Source organism: Vipera ursinii, assembly GCF_947247035.1.
Source record: "Vipera ursinii genome assembly, chromosome: 1".
Lineage (NCBI taxonomy): Eukaryota > Metazoa > Chordata > Lepidosauria > Squamata > Viperidae > Vipera > Vipera ursinii.
Genome location: NC_139512.1, coordinates 115,000,428 through 115,014,641, shown reverse-complemented (window position 1 = coordinate 115,014,641; position 14,214 = coordinate 115,000,428). Strand labels below are relative to the sequence as shown.

The 14,214-nt window shown below is 41.8% G+C and overlaps 1 protein-coding gene across 4 annotated transcripts in view; it reads right to left on the bottom strand.

The window, feature by feature from the left end:
- The window catches only part of SLC19A1 (solute carrier family 19 member 1), a 35,067-nt gene extending 21,455 nt beyond the window's left edge, over positions 1-13,612 (bottom strand). For 2 of the 4 annotated variants that reach the window (XM_083361773.1, XM_083361771.1), the window contains exon 1: positions 13,454-13,612. The gene's annotated coding sequence lies outside the window, so the exon portion shown is untranslated. Of the gene's footprint in view, positions 1-12,455; positions 12,629-13,453 lie in introns of those variants that run through there. The other 2 variants (XM_083361776.1, XM_083361772.1) reach the window with 2 other exon arrangements.
- Positions 13,613-14,214: the final 602 nt, after the last annotated feature.

Genomic DNA, 14,214 nt, shown 5'->3' with positions numbered 1-14,214 from the left:
AGATTAGCTGAGCCTCCCCCCGTGCTCTCCCCCCCCCCAACACACAGTGACAACAAACCCTCCATCCCACCACACCATGTGAACCAACTACACCACACACCGGGCTCCCAAGTCAATTCTGCATAAGATTATGTCCCATTTAAAAGCCTAACAGCCCACGGATAAAAGCTATTTTTCCAGCCTGTTGGTACGGCTGGCTATATTCCTATATCTCCTACCGGATGGTAGGAGAGTAAAGAGATACCGTCCAGGGTGTGAGTCATCCCTGAGAATCTTCCTCACTCTTCCAAGGCAACGAGCCCTGGCAATGTCATCCAGTGGTGTCAGGGAACAGCCCACAATGTCTTGTGCTGTGCTCACTACCCTCTGTAATACTTTCCTGTCCGCGGCTGTCAGACCATCATACCAAACCACAATACCAAACGAGAGGACACTCTCTATAGTAGACCGGTAAAAGAGGGTCATTAGCTGTTGTTCTACCCTGTTCTTCCGCAAGACCCTAAGAAAGTGAAGCCTCTGTTGGGCCTTTCTAGCCACCTGGGTTGTGTTAACTTTCCAGGTCAGATCTTCACAGAGGTAGACTCCCAGAAATTTAAAGGAGGAAACTCTCTCTACGCAGTCCTCCCTGATGTAAAGTGGGGTAGGTTCCTCCTTTTTTCTCCGGAAGTCTAACACCATCTCTTTCGTCTTGCCGATGTTTAGGTGCAAGTTGTTGTTACTACACCATATGGATAGTTTTTGTACCTCCGCCCTATATGCTGTCTCATCCCCACCTGTAATAAGACCCACCACAGTTGTATCATCTGCGAACTTGATTGTCGCAGTGGATGGGTCAGATGATACACAATCATAAGTGTATAAAGAATACAGTTAGGGACTAAGCACACAGCCCTGTGGCGTGGTGGTGCAAAGCTTCAGGGGGGTGGACAAAGCAGACCCGACCCTCACTGTTTGTAACCGATCCCTAAGAAAGTCTTGAATCCAATCGCAGATGGCGGGGGAGAATTTCAAGTCAGTCAGCTTCTTGATGAGAATGCTCGGTAAAATGGTGTTGAAAGCCGAGCTGTAGTCAACAAAAAGCATCCTGACGTAACTTCCAGGTTTCTCGAGATGACTTGCTACAGAGTGTAAAGCAGTAGCTATGGTATCGTCTGTCGACCTATTTCCCCTGTAGGCAAATTGATGTTTATCAAAGTCCAGTGGGAGGCATGTCCTAAGATGTTGGAGAACCAATCTTTCGAAGCATTTCATGACTACAGACATTAATGCAATAGGCCTGTAGTCATTCAGGCACTCAACTGCAGTTTTCTTGGGGACTGGGACAATGGTAGCTGCTTTCAAGCACACTTTCATTACACAACCTCTCTAGGACAGACTAGGAGGCCAAAAACTCAAGAGCATACAACAGGGGTCTCCAAACTTGGCCACTTTAAGACTTGCGGACTTCAACTCCCAGAATTCCTCAGCCAGTATGGCTGGCTGAGGAATTCTGGGAACTGGAGTCCACAAGTTTTAAAGCAGCCAGGTTTGAAGACCCCTGGCATACAGGGTCCCTCACACTGGAGGAATGAGTTGAATTACACATAAACTCAACAGTAAAATTCAGAATAGCATTCTGTCATACAAACTTCTGATAATAGTATTGTACTAATTACTAATTTAAAAAAACACAAAGACTCCTTGAAGTTGACTTTGATGTCTTGTGCCTTCATTTCATATCCACACTTTTTTTTTGCCAATGCAGAATTATTTCTGTTGGCTTTTTTTTGTGGATTTCCCTGTCTAGCTTACACTGTTGGGCTATCCTTAGAGCAGACATGTCAAACACAAGGCCCGGGGGCCGGATCCGGCCCACGAAGTGGTTTCATGTGGCCCACGAAGCCATCCTGGAAACAGTGAGGGAACGGCCCCCACTGCCTTGGCCCTGGCCCAGAGACCCTCCTTCTGCCAGAGACCTTCAGGTCTGTCCCACTCCTGCCCAGGACCCCATAGGCACCCTTGATGAAAACGATGCAGAGCTGGCCACGCCCACCCAGTAGGCCATACACACTCTAGCCACGCCCACCCAGTAGGCCACGCCCACCCTGGCCATACCCACCTGGCCCCTTGAGGGCAACCGCAATGCTGATGCGGCCCTCAATGAAATTGAGTTTGACACCCCTGCCTTAAAGTGTCTTTCACCTGTGTTCCTCAAGCCTGATTCTCTTTAATCTTGAAACCCAAGGTCAGTTGGAGCTATCGTCTGTGAACACTGGCAATTAGCAAGAATTTATTTCTCAGTTCTTGTTGGTTCAAGTTTTATCTCATGTGAATCTTATTCTAGTTAGGGGGTTGTCATGTGCTGGGGATAAAGCTGTCTTTGAAGGTTAACTGGAATTTTCAACCACATCACAGGGCTACAAAGAAACTCTCACTAGCATCCAGGAGAAGCTTGCCAAGAAAATTGTTGCTTAATGGTCAAGAACAGGGGTCAAATTGTTGCTTAATGGTCAAGGACAGCCAGCCATGCTGGCTCAGGAATTCTGGGAGTTGAAGTCCACGAGTCATAAAAGAGCCAAAGTTGCCTACCCCTGGTCAAGGAGAAAGTCCTAGTTTCTATTAAAGACAAGAAAGGACTGGATAAACATTACCAAGTGATATGGATCAATGATTTAACTCAATAAAAGACAGCTTCCTATTTTCCTAAGAGTTACACTGGCAATTGCAATGTTTTGAAGGGTCTAAAGCTGAGTGCATTTTCCCACTAGCAATTTATAGCATCATCTAAATGAGGGTTTCTTAAATATTTTGCTCTTGCCCACTTTTAAAAATTGAAAGAGGATCCCAAAAGAGCTTTTGTATGGATTATATTTATCAATATTTACATATTAACATTTGACACAGTCATAGAATATTTATTGAATCGTGTAAAAAACATTATTAAGCCCATAGTACATTAACATAAATCAAATATTTTTCATGAAAAGCCGTATTTTTTAACAAATTAAAGTAATGAGAAGAGTGATATTGATTTAAACATTTGCAAATCTTTAATATCTAGCAAATAAGTTTGATTTCAAAGACCCCTGAGATGGTCTTGGGGGACCCTTAGGGCTCCTTGAGTCACTTTTAGAAATACTGTCCTAGAGTCATCCATTTATCACTGCCCAAATTAACAGCAAATACATGCTTTCTATTATTTCAACAATGCCCAGTTGATACTATGATGATACTGCAAGTGACTAGTAGGAAAATAGCTTGAAACCTAGTACAAAAATGGCTTGAATAGTCAAAATCACACACTCAGAGAAGATTTCAGTTACCACAGGAACCCCCAAAACCTGCAATTAATTACATTTCAGTTACTAAAGACTATAGACTTAAGCTATATTTATTTTATTTTATTTTATTTTATTTCCATTTATATCCCGCCCTTCTCCGAAGACTCAGGGCGGCTTACAAGCTTAGCAGTAGCCTTCATTCTATGTATATGCCTGCTTGTTAGGGCTTTCACACACATCCCAAGCGGCATTATTACAAAGTCAGCTTAATTGCCCCCAACAATCTGGGTCCTCATTTTACCTACCTCGGAAGGATGGAAGGCTGAGTCAACCTTGAGCCTGGTGGGATGCGAACCTGCACTAATTGCAGGCAGCTGGTGTTACTTAAGGAGGCATTAGCCCACTGCTCCACCAAGGCTCTATGAATACAAAGAGGAAAAATCCCTACGGTCACAAGCAGAATGTTATCTAAAATAAAAACTGAAAAATAGAAAATAAATGAAAAGTTCATCTTCTGTTGTCTCAGAGTTCTACACTTCATTTTCATTGAAGGGTAAATGTCCATCTTATCCATGCCTATTCAGAAATATGCCATGTTCTGCTCAAGAAGGTTTACCAATAACGGATATGGGACTACACCCAGTACATGTTAAATTCATCTTCCCAGTTTTATAGTGACATAGATTTAAAATGTAATGCGCAACATACTGACTGGCAGAAGTGAGACATCTAATGTACAACCTCTCTTACCCTCTGCCCATTTTCGCAATCTGTTTCAGTGTTATGGAATGGGTTTCGGAGTTCCTCCAACAAGGAAAAAGAAATCATCAAACTATATACAGTATTTAAACCATTCTACATCACTCAGTTATATATGAACATATGAGAAATGGGTTCTTCATTGCAGAATTTATGCTACCATTTTGCTGCTATTATGGTCCAACTACCAGAGAGAAAACTATTCTACACACATGGATAAAGAAAAGGCAGAGCAGATGGGTGCCATACAGATTTACTAGCAGGATCCAATCTGGGCTAGTAACCGGGATCAGAGATTTAGTCTTCTAAGCTTTCAGATATGTGTTGGAACCCATCAAAAGGGAACGTCTGTCTACGGAATGTGTGCTTTGGGCTATTCTATGCATCGTATTTATGTGGTGCCTTCTTATTGGTTGACTGGTGTGTTGATGGTAGGCTATTGGATGTTGCTTCCTTGTACTGCCAGATCCTCGGCTTCTACGTACCTGATAAGCAGCACTCCTGTTGAATGACAAGTGGCCCATTTTCTAGGCTTCAATCACTTCCCTGTTTTTATGCCTGTTCATCCAACAATCTTAGTAGCTACAAAATTCAATGTATGTCTTTGTTCACTGCAATGTGAGGCTACTAATGACTTTGATTCACCTTGTCTCACTGCTCGCTTATGTTCTTGCAATGTGGTGGTTAGCTTCCTCCCCTTCTGTCCTATATAGTCACAGGGGCAATCCACGTAGTGCAGAGGTCCCCAACCTTTTGGGCACCAGGGACTGGTTCCGTGGAGAAAAGTTTTTCCATGGACCGGAGGGTGCGTGGTTTTGTGTGCTGCATGCATCCCATGGATGGGGCTTTGCTTGTTTGTGCGGAGTGGTTGCTGGCATGCCGCGGCCTGGTAGCGGTCCACGGACCGGGGGTTGGGGACCCCTGAAGTATCTCCCACCTCCAAGCAATCTTTGCAATGTATGATTTGACCTCATATGGTAGCCTCTGAGCAATATATGATGCCCACTTGCAGATCTCAGAAGCTGCATTCTACTACTTCTGTAATGTTTTTGATGTATGGCAAGCTGTGCCATATACTAGTTCATTTTATACCTTGTTTTTTATTTTTCTTCTTTGTGTGTTTTGCAAGCATCTTGTAATAAATGCTTGTGGGTATTCTGCCTGAATTGTTCATGTAGGTACCTTCTCTCCAGTTGTTTAGCTTGCTGGGTACTGCAGTGGGTTCTCTTCCTACCATATAGTGTTCTGATGCAACTCTTTTTGTGTTACAGTGTATAGCTGCTGTTGAAATCAAGAAAGTGTGTGTGTCAACTCTACAATGAATCTGGCTGAAGCCATCGTTCTAGGCTGCCACAAGATTGGGAGGGGATGCGGAGGATTTCTGCTGGTCTATAAACATTTTATGTCCCATGGGAACCAAGGTCATTGCTGTCAGTTAGGTGGAGGCATGAGCATTTGGTAAGAAAGCCCTCCAAACTATTCCATTGGGATACATAGTTGCTTGCATAGCATTGGGGTGGGAAGTTTAACTTTGTAATAGTGTTTCACTTTGGAGGCATTTTCAGACTTGGTTTCACTTTTGACCATGCCGATACTGTGTAACCAATAAACAAGTTCTTTGAGGAAATCTCTAGCCTCCGAGTTCTGATTTGTTTGGTCTCATCTATCAGAACCATGATATTGTGGAGTGTTAGTGGCCTTGAAATAAACTGTAGTTTCTAGGATTCTACCTTCCTCCCTGCTGACAAGCAATTTAAAAATGGTAATTGTCTTGCCATTTCTTCCTCCATTGTGAATTGTATGTCTGAGAAGATGGAGTTCAAGAGGATATGAAAGTCTCTCAGCACTTTTCTTTCAATGATGACAAATGTGTCATCCATGTAGCGGCACCAAAATTTAGGTTTGTAGTTTTGAAATGCGTGGGATCCCTTTTATTTGCTCATACATTCCCCTTTTGAATGTGAAGAAGGTATGTTGGCAGTACTGGAGTAGCTTCACGATTTGTGTCCTGGTTAGGTTGTTCTCATCTGTCTTGTACCCTTCTTCTAGTTTTTTTTATCTATTACTTCATGTGCTAAGGGAGGAGGGATAGATGTAAATAGGGATACTATGTCAAAGAAGACTATGATCTTGTTAGTAGCCACATTTAAGTCTTGTAGTTTTGTCAAAAATTGTGTGGATGATGTGGCCATGCTGTTTGAGGGTGGGGTCAGGAAATTTAACCAAGGAGGGGCTCCAGCTTGGAAGACTAAACCCCTGGTCCCGGTGACCGACCCCAGATTGTATCCCGTAACACTATCCTGCGACATGTACATTTACCATCATTCATTTACTATGAATTGGTTGCCCTGGCATATGAGTTAGTGGGGAAATGATCAAATATATCTGTTAAAGAGATCAATATTCTAATTGAATCCCACCTTCACCCTCCTCCCGCTTAAACTACATTATTTTATACAGTAGTTCCTCTATTTCGGGTTTTGTTCAGGTTTTACCCATTGACAGAAACGCTATTCTCAAGTATTACCATCTCTTTTAGAGTTGTCTTAGCATATCCCTTAAGGAAAAAATATAAAGTACAAAACACATGGGGATCTCTAGGAAGCAACTGCTAATACACTGGTTTTTACCTCCCTCTGCTCTCTGTCTTTAAAGCCTGATCGGCTGCCCGTTTCTGTTTCCTAAAAGACTGTTTCTGACTACTCTGGAAGGTGAGTGTTTATGATTTCGCAAAGGTTTCAGTCGTTCCAAGATGCACTCCAACCAGTCAGCCTCTTCCCAAAGTTATGGAAAATGAATAGTTGAGTTCATCATATCTCTCTAAGATCTTTATAATGTGCTCGATCCAAAGGATCAACAAAGTATATTAGCAGCCCCCTCCTCCAATCCTACAAAGTCAAGCTTAAAAAGCCACAATAACTCCTTTTATAAAAAGAAACCATCGGATGCCACCTCCTAAAATTCTGAAATCCAAAGTTGGATTTTTCTCACTACTGCTACATATTAAATTTAGCCAAAGGACTATTTAAAAAGAAAAAGTGGAAGACTAGATTTAACCATTCAATTACTGCTTTGTCAGTTTATTTCCTAAATAAATAAACAGCACATATGAACATTACAGGTGACCACCTCAGAGCAAAGTTCAGACCTGCTTAATTGCACAAGATAGAAATAATTTAACTTATTCTCCAAGTCAATACGCATAACTCATTTTATTGCACTATGCTTTATTGTGTTTCACAGATATTGATTTTTATTTTTTTTACAAATTGAATTAAATCTTTTTAGCAATAATTTTGTAATTAAGTATGCATTTTGGGTTTTTTAGACAATGCATAGTACTTAGTAGACTGCAACATGGGGCAAACCTAACTTTTATATGCACGGGAATCACAAATTTGTATTACACGAACCCCCGCAGTATCTGTGAGATATGCCTGTAGTTACCTTTATCTTGAAAACAAACCTTTACTCTGATTCAAGTATGTTGTATTTTATGGCCAGCAGTTTGATGCTAATTAAGTCTTTACTATCCATTACCTTTTTTCTCTTAAGCGCACCCTGCACTTAAGCCAGAGGACCCCAACCCCTGGCCTGAGGCCCACTACTAGGCCGTGGCCTGTTCAAAACCGGGCCGCGGGAGACATGGGCCAGTGTGCACAGATGAAGCTCCAGTCTTGTGAGTGGCTAACAACCAGATGACTGCGAAGGAATATAAATTCTTCATTTCCCCACTCCCTCCCTCCCTCCCTCCCAACCATGCAGTCAGAACTGAAGAAGCTTCTTGGGTGTGCTGTGCAGGCTCTGAGGTTTTCCTTGATTAAAAAACCCAGGAAACCAGACGTTGCCTCCAAGCTGTATGTTTTTATTCAGCTGAACAAAGACGGGCTCCTCTAAAAGAGAGAAAGCCCTGAAGGTCAGAAAATCCCTGTTTTTATACTTTTTTTTTTTGTTTTTAGATTTTGGCTTGCAAGTGAGCTAACCAAAGTGAGGCTTGCTTAATGTATGGATGAGGAACCCACCAGGAAACAGCAGGGCTATAAATTAAACTAAGCAGTCTTCAGAACATTCCAGCAGGAATCAGTGGTAAGCCAGCTTCCATACTGTTTCCTGTAAAGCTACAGAGACCTCACTTTTATGAAGTTTCCAGGGGCTGACTTTGACCCAAAGCAGAGCTTACATTACATACTCACCATTAATTGAGATAAACGGGGCTTGATGCCAATGTAAACAAGTCCTAGTCTGAAATCCTATGCCAACCTCCTTGGGTTAAACAAACTCAATGTACTTATAAAACCAGAGCAAATATGCTCCCAGATATACTGTTAATCTCTCCAAGACATTTTTGTTTAGGGGACATAGAAATGGTGTCCTTCAATAGCCATTAAAACAGGCATTAAAACTAACACAAGGAAATAAAAAATACTGGGTAGATTTGAACTTGATAAGTGTCCTACAGGAATCCACAGGCCTGAATTTTTCATGACTAACAAGCTTCACAGATTCTGATGCCATCGATCTATTCTGTAGTATGAATAAATCTGAATGTTACCCAATGATGTTGTTCTAAGTTAAACGAAAAATTCCACATTGCAGTAAAATTAAAATAATGAGTTTTTTAATGTGTATAAATTGAAGGCACTTTTGTCTTTCTCCACCCAAACACACATGCAGGCACATGGAGCAGTATTCCAGTATTTGAGGGGGTGACGTTATTCACCAAAGCACCAGAGGGCAGGACAAGAAACAATAGTTGGAAACTGATCAAAGAGAGAAACAACCTAGTATTAAGGAGAAAGTTCCTGATCGTGAGGACAATCAACCAGTGGAAAAGCTTGCCTCCAGAAATTGTGAGTGCTCCATCATTGGAGGTTTTTAAGGAGAGACTATTAGACAGTCACTTGTCTGAGATGGTATAGGTTCTCCTACTTGAGCAGGGGGCTGGACTAGAAGACCTCCAAGGTCCTATTCTATTCTATTCTATTCTATTCTATTCTATTCTATTCTATTCTATTCTATTCTATTCTATTCTATTCTATTCTATTCTTGATTCAGAACAAAAATGCATATATCAGGAAACTCTCTCAAAAGGATAAGAACTATCACCTAAATTGATAACTGAACCATTAACTTCCAACTGAACTTTTAATCCACAGTGGTAACTGAGTAACTCACTTCCAATAATGAAAAGCACTCGGAAAATATGTTCCTAAAAACAGAAGATTTAAACTAAATGTTTACCCTACTTTCTTTAATTTGTAATCAATGCAAGTTACATTTTTGAAGCAATCAAGCAGGGCAATTCTATGGCCCTTCGATTCCAGCAGTCACTATGGCTTAGTTACCCCAGCTTGATGTATGAAATTTGTTTTTGCAGAGCACACAAGCCCCTTCCTATATTAGCTGTTCTGAATGCCAGTTTGTCACTGGCCCCATTCAAAACAGAGGCCATCCTTCTCAGAGGCCATCTTCTCCTGCACAATCTCACCAACTGACTATGACCGCCCAGCATCCGAAGCACACTTTGCATGCACAGGGGAAGAAGGCTTCTCTCTGGCACCAGCCATAACTGGATGACCATGGAATCCCTGAAGAAGGATGAGCTATTTCCACGTAGTGCAGTGAATCTTATGATTGCGAGCGAGTTTGGTTTGCTCTTTCCCTGAAGTGCTTTTAGGGTTTTATTACTGTTTCTTTGGCTACCTCAGGGGTAGGCAACCTCGGCTCTGTTATGACTCATGGACTTCAATTCCCAGAATTCCTGAGCCAGCCAAGCCAAGTCCATGAGTCATAAAAGAGCCGAGGTTGCCTACCCCCGGGCTACCTGTTTGATTATTTGGATTTTCTTTTCAATTCTAATATGTAAAACAACTAGTTGCTTCTGTGCCTGGGCCAGCATGTTGCTGAAGTGTATGTATAGGAGGAAGTAAAAAAGTCATGAGGGCACCCCTTTTTTATGTGTGTCACAGATATCACACAGGTAGTCTTTGACACACAACCAGTCATTTAATGACCGTTCAAAGTTACAGCAGAAGTGAAAAAAAGTGACATGACCAGTTTTCACGCTTATAACCATTGCAGCACCCCAGTCACATGATCAAACTACAAGTACTTGGCAACCAACATGTATTTACAATAGTAGCAGCATCCCAGGGTCCTGGGATTGTCATTTGCAACCTTCCTAGAAAATTTCTGACAAAGTCAATGAGGGAAACCAGATTTGCTTAACAACCACACGATTCACTTAGCTGTAGTGATTCGCTTAACCACCATGGCAAGAAGATAATAAAATGGGATGTGGCTCCTTAACAACTTGCTTGCTTAGCAACAGAGGTTTTTGGGCTCAATTGTGGCTGTAAGTTGAGGATTACCTGTACACATAAAATAAGACGGCATTAATTGTGCAGTCATAGCTGCCATTTTCACTTCATTCTGAAACCCCATCCTTGCAGTTGTTTCTAAAATTAGTTAAATAAATGAATTGTTTTCTCATAAGATGTTCGTTTTGTCTATTTAGTTCTCCATACTCACTCTGGAAATTCATCTCTTAGGTGTTGGTGGATTATTTTTAACTTTCAAATTATTTTTTCTCTGTTAATTCCATAAACATTTTCTTTAGTTTCCTTTCTTCTATCACCACAGTTCATAATCTATCCTGGAAATCAGCTCCCCACACCCTGCTAAATTTTTGCCAGATTCATAATTGTGTCATTTGTCCTACAGGGTTCCTAGTTTAAATATGTGAAATAAACAGTTAAAAAAACTCTGCCCAGTAAACATGCACAGAAACCCAGCCAGGAACCAGACAGCTAGATAAGGTTTATGGGGCAGCTTCTAGAAAGTAATAAACACAAAGGCAACAGTCAACTAGCCACCACCTACCTGCCAGGTCATTAGAAGTGGCTTAACCCCAATTAATCCTAGTAAGTAGCATTTATGAGCGATTGCTTGCACACTTTGCACACCTAAGCTTTTTGCAACAAAGATATGAATTTTGCTCAGTCAGAATTCAAGACTAAGGTATCTATTGTCATAAAAGGGAAAAAAACAGACATTGTTTAACATGGGCATTAGTGTTTTAACTTGGCCTTGCCTTCTTAACCACAAACATTGCCTCAACCTACCTAAGACAGGACTCTCCGCCTTTGTCTCAGTCCAACAATTTTCTAGCACAAAGGTAAAAATGTGTGACCCTAGAAGATGATGAACTGCAAATTCCATTTCCCTGACTTAGCAGGGCCAATGGTGAGATATTAAGAGATCTGGAGTACACCAACATCTGAAGATGTTCCTACTGTACTGTCCATATGCATGCTAGCACAATCATTTGCCAATTCTACAGTAGCAGGTCTAATCTGACTCTTGACTGGGCCATATACGCTACTGTGCATTATTGTCCAAAATCATAAAGCAAATCAGGATTAGTCTCCCTTGTTGTGTAGAAAAGACAGCGCACAGCTAACACTCATTCTGGCCTTGTTCCAACAGTGCACACAGATTGGTAGACAAAGTAGCCTGTTGCAGCATTAACAGATCACATGGCACTTAAAGACTAAATCTTTATTATAACTTTATCATGCATATACTGCAACTACCGCCCAACAATCTGAAACCACAATCTTAAACTTAAGAAGGAATAAATCTTATGAAATGCAATGAAATCTGTTACAAGTAAGGACAATTTCAGGGTTTTGAGCCTATCAAGAAGGCTAAAGCCTCTTTAATTTAGCTAGGTTTTTCAGCCATGAATGGCTCTTAAATGCATGCATTGTTTTGTTATTAAGTGTCCTTAAAATATAACATTAGTTGCATTTGATAAAGTGGGGCCTTAGCTGAACTTGCTGTATAGAATAACTGTTGAAAGATGCCTAATTATTTTAAACATTCCAATTTAGTTGCCTTTGATATACTAGTTTTGTCTATCTTTTTAAAAATGTTAAGAAGAGGCACAAATGGATAATTAGGCACAAATGGATAATTAAACAAAACGTTTTCAATTCATAAGGGATAGCTACCACTCCCAAATAAGATAAAGCTTTGAATACAGTCACTTGCCCTTTCCTAATCTTCGTTTCCCAGTAAGATTACGGCTGTGCATTCCGGACCAGATGCTTCGGTCCCCTGTATCTTCTCTTTATCACAGAAATAATGAACAATTAGCGGGGAATGCAAACGCGGCAAACTAAATTCCTATGCTCGTGTTATGCACTATAGTCCAGCTTAGTGCAAGTGCACCATGTTGCGCTTGTTCCGCACCCAGTAAACAAGAAGTGATCACCATTCCCACGCACCCTCCTTCCCGCATTTAAAAAGATAAATAACCTGGATAAGACACTTTGGTGTCCTGTAGCTTCCAGGTGGCCCGTGGATATATAATCCGCCAGCCTAAGCTGCTGCTTCCCCACGGCTGGCCCGCGTGGTGCTCTGCCTTCTTACCTCACTCGCTCAATCCATTGACTCGCGTTCAGCCTTCCTCTGCTTTCTGAACGGGACACGACTCCCTCACTTACTACGCGAGAAACATCCCTCGCTGCAGGCTCTTCACGCACAGACCTATAGCCCAGAGCCAGACTAATCCGCAGTTGTCGCACGTGGAAGGCGGCAAGGACTCACAGCTCCTGGGAAGTGTAGTTCTTACTGTGGGCAGGCCAGGGCAAGAGCGCGATTAAACTACCATTCCCACAATGCAAAGCAGGGCGGAAAAGGTACAGTAGAAATATGAGCAGTAGAAATATGTAAACAGATCCCACTCCCTATACCAGGGGTCGGCAACCTCGGCTCTTTTATGACTCGTGGACTTCAACTCCCAGAATTCCTGAGCCAGCATAGCTGGCTCAGGAATTCTGGGAGTTGAAGTCCACGAGTCATAAAAGAGCCGAGGTTGCCGACCCCTGCCCTATACAGTATTTTAAATCAGCAGTAGTTCGGTGACCCTCTCAAGTGTTGGTCTTCGAAAGCGAAACCTGTTCTCAAGGCAGCAGCAAAATCAGTGTTTATTTTGCCAGCTAATGTTCGACTAATGCCTTGATCTTTTAACCGCAGAAGGCGAAGCGTCCTGTTTGGAATAAAGTTATAATCGCGCTCCCGAATATCGTCCCTCTGTTCTTGCTCTCCGGTTGCAATTCAGAATCGTTTCCTTGGTGATAACTCTGTGATTATATTCGTATAACACTGGAAGCCGCATGTCATTGGCAGACTCACGTTGGCTTTGTTTATATACAATAGGCTAAGAGCACTTTGCATTGTTATAGTCGTGATCCACCTTCCTAAGATTTAAGTAACTTTTAAAATGCAAAGCGGCTTTTGTTAAGATTGCGCATTCGTTTACTTTCGATATGGTTTTGTTTCTCCCTTTTAAGACAACACGTCGCAATTATAAAGCACGCAAATGGAAAGGGGCAGGGAAAGAAGGACAAATGACACATTTTACTTACAATTAAAGTAACACAAATGGCCACAATCCATCTAATCCTCTTCTTAATCCAGAGTCTAAAGTTATTTCTAATATTGGGGTGAAGATAATTCCATTTCCCGGCTCTTTATCCACAAACAGGGTGCCTGGCTTGGGTAGTGAGGTTGTTGAAGGAGTTTTATAGTCAAGGCTTGCCGAAGAACAGCCCACTTGAACTTGATGAGTTACTTCCCTGCCCTTGTAGCCGCTGGACTTGTCCACTAGAGTTCACAAGCGTCCCATCTTTAAACCGTTAGCTGATTAAACAAAGTAGACAGAGTTGGTGTACAGTTTCTCCAACCTGAGCCAAGCTTGTCTGAGGACAGTTGCGACCGACTCTTAAATTTACATTGCAAAGGAATAAGAACACACACCCCTCAGTCGACCTCAACTCCTTTTGATTGCTTTCCCATGCAGTTTTTTTGATGGCACTACCTAAGTGGCTTATTGTTACTTTCTTCGCAGATATTTTTTCAACTCCCAGGAGTCACCCATCCAAAAGCCTGTTCTCTCGACTTCCTAAAAAGAGAGAGAGGAGGAAAGCAGAGCTCGACTCTCGATTGGGAGATTTTTTGCGTAATTCTTTAACAACATTCTGAGATGTATCTTTAGCTTCAGACGCAGGAGGCTTGTTCTTCCTCGTGGCAGAAAATAAGGATGTAAAAAAAAAAGAGGTTGGCAGTTTATTTTCCAGTTACCCTGCATTGGTCAGTTTCAATAATTTCTCCTTGCTTCCCCTAAACC